The sequence below is a fragment of the Limulus polyphemus genome, unplaced genomic scaffold, assembly GCF_000517525.1.
Source record: "Limulus polyphemus unplaced genomic scaffold, Limulus_polyphemus-2.1.2 Scaffold989, whole genome shotgun sequence".
NCBI lineage: Eukaryota > Metazoa > Arthropoda > Merostomata > Xiphosura > Limulidae > Limulus > Limulus polyphemus.
Window position 1 is genome coordinate 90518 of NW_013666599.1, and position 2475 is coordinate 92992.

Consider the following 2475-nt stretch of genomic DNA (forward strand, 5'->3'; position numbering starts at 1 on the left):
TATCTTGAAAAGTGACCTTCGAAGTCACGAAACTGAAGAAATTAATAAAGGAGAGAAAAAATGTAAAATTATATCCTGAAGAGTGTCCTTTGAAGTCACGAAACCGGTGGAAGAAATTAATAAAGGAGAGAAAAAAATGTAAAATTATATCATGAAGAGTGACCTCTGAAGTCCGAAACCGGTGGAAGAAATTAATAAAGGAGAGAAAATATGTAAAATTATATTATGAAGAGTGACCTTTGAAGTCCGAAACCGGTGGAAGAAATTAATAAAGGAGAGAAAAATGTAAAATTATATCCTGAAGAGTGACCTTTGAAATCACGAAATCGGTGGAAGAAATTAATAAAGGAGAGAAAAAAATGTAAAATTATATCCTGAAAAGTGACCTTTGAAGTCACGAAACCGGTGGAAGAAATTAATAAAGGAGGGGAAAATGTAATAGTCTGATATTCCAGTATTTTGTTATTTGTATCCATAAGTGATTCTTACTGGTGTTTTGTTATATATATATATATATATGTGTGCGAGAGAATGTGTATATATTTGAAAATTACGCTAAAAGTCAACTGTATTTAAAATCCCGTTAGATTGTTCATATCTTAAAACAATATCTGTCATAGTTTAGCTTATTTTCAAAACAAGCGTTAACATTATCTTGGGTAGTTTACTGAGTATTGTTTTTCGTTTTGTAATTAATTTATTATTTTGCGTGATAACCAGAGACTTTTAAAATGCTAAATTATCAATACTGTCATACATCGATTGTTTTTCACATTTCTTGAAACATTGACACCTCGTAAATTTTTAAAAGTCACGCTGGTCACGCATTTCAAAACATAAGTTTAATTCTGTAGTCTTAATAAATTTAGTATTGAAATAACTTATTTCAAGATCTTAAACTTTTATGTAGAGTTGCTTATGTAAAGACGGGCACCACTTCACGACAATTGTATTGATTAATAACAAATTCATGCAAATTAAGCACGTTATACTATAATAGAAAAAGAAAATATGTATAATTGGGCAGTGAATGATCCTGAAATCAAAACTTGATATGTTTCTGTTTCCTAAGATTTTCTCTATTCTAAACCATCAGCAAACATCCGCCATATGTTACAGTTATGTTATTATTATTATATTAGTTCTAAAACTGTATTAGAATTTCAGATAAATGTCTGATAATAAATATTACACGGGGAAATTGGTAAGGATTCTAAATATTTTAAGACTATAAAATTCGAAGTTATATAGGGGCTGAGTACGTTATATTAAAACGATTTTGGAGCCTCACCACTTCGTTATAGTCCCTATCGCCACATCCGGTCGTACTCTATCTGACGACCGTGCATCATGACAATAGCTCTGCAGTGTAGTTTCCATTGCACAAGACTCACGTGTCCGTAGCACACTACTTTTCATTGAGGGTTTCCAAAATCCATTTGATATACGAGTACGACGGTTTCCTAGCGCCCGTTTCAACAGTCCGATCGCAGAAAAATACACACCGTATCAGTATAAGGGGTATCCCAATATCAGAATCTTTATGATTTGTGTATATGAATTTTTTGATTCAGAAGTAGCTTTCCAAAAGCCACCAATTTATGGTTGCATCACACTGCCTACGAATCCCCAATAATGTCAAATCAAATAATAGTTCTGATACAATTTGTTCCATCGCAACTTTATATTGACTATGGATGTCAGGTGACTCGGTGATTTCTTATTCAAAATCGTTTTAATATAACGTACTCAACCTCTGTATATATATTGTATTTACATCTATCTATACGCTACATTTCTCAAGTAACTTAATGTTAAATTCATGACCATGAATGTGGAGTAATCGTGTTAGTTTACCACTTCGATTGCTCAGGAATCTAAAACCAAATAAAAGGTTGAGAATTTATCTATTTGTTATTTGTTCAGGTTTTTTCCTCTATTTAGGTATGAATAAAGCTGCTGTTTACGTGACTTCAGAATGATGCTTATTGATGTTTCTCTTTATTGGTTCACTGCAACTTTTTTGAAATATACTTTGAAAGAATACGAGTTTACGGAACACATTTGACATGTTATTAGAAACGGCAAAATTGTAGTTGTACTAATTAAAGAATCACTATATTAATTCATCGTTTTGAACTTTTTGATATAAATACGTCATATGAAATTTTGAGTATTTGCATATACAGTTTACTGGTCGTCCTATGGGACTTCTTTGTATTTTTGATTAAAATAAATCAACACTTAACAGTTTGGGATCATGCAAGACACATTTAAAAGCATATTTTTTAAGGATTCTTAGATAAAAGTGGAATTGAACAATACGACGCTTTTCATTGCTCAATATACTGCGAGTTCGCGCTTCAGTTCACTAATATTTCAACTGGCAGGAAAGCGGCACGAACATTGTTTGTTTGTTTGAATTTCGCGCAAAGCTACACGAGGGCTATCTGCGTTAGCCGTCCCTAATTTAGC

The 2475-nt window shown here is 32.2% G+C and overlaps 1 protein-coding gene across 4 annotated transcripts in view; it reads left to right on the top strand.

Annotated features, from left to right (window-relative positions):
* Positions 1–2475, top strand: part of LOC106461573 (cAMP-dependent protein kinase catalytic subunit-like) — a 104982-nt gene that overhangs the window by 62189 nt on the left and 40318 nt on the right. The window lies entirely within an intron of this gene.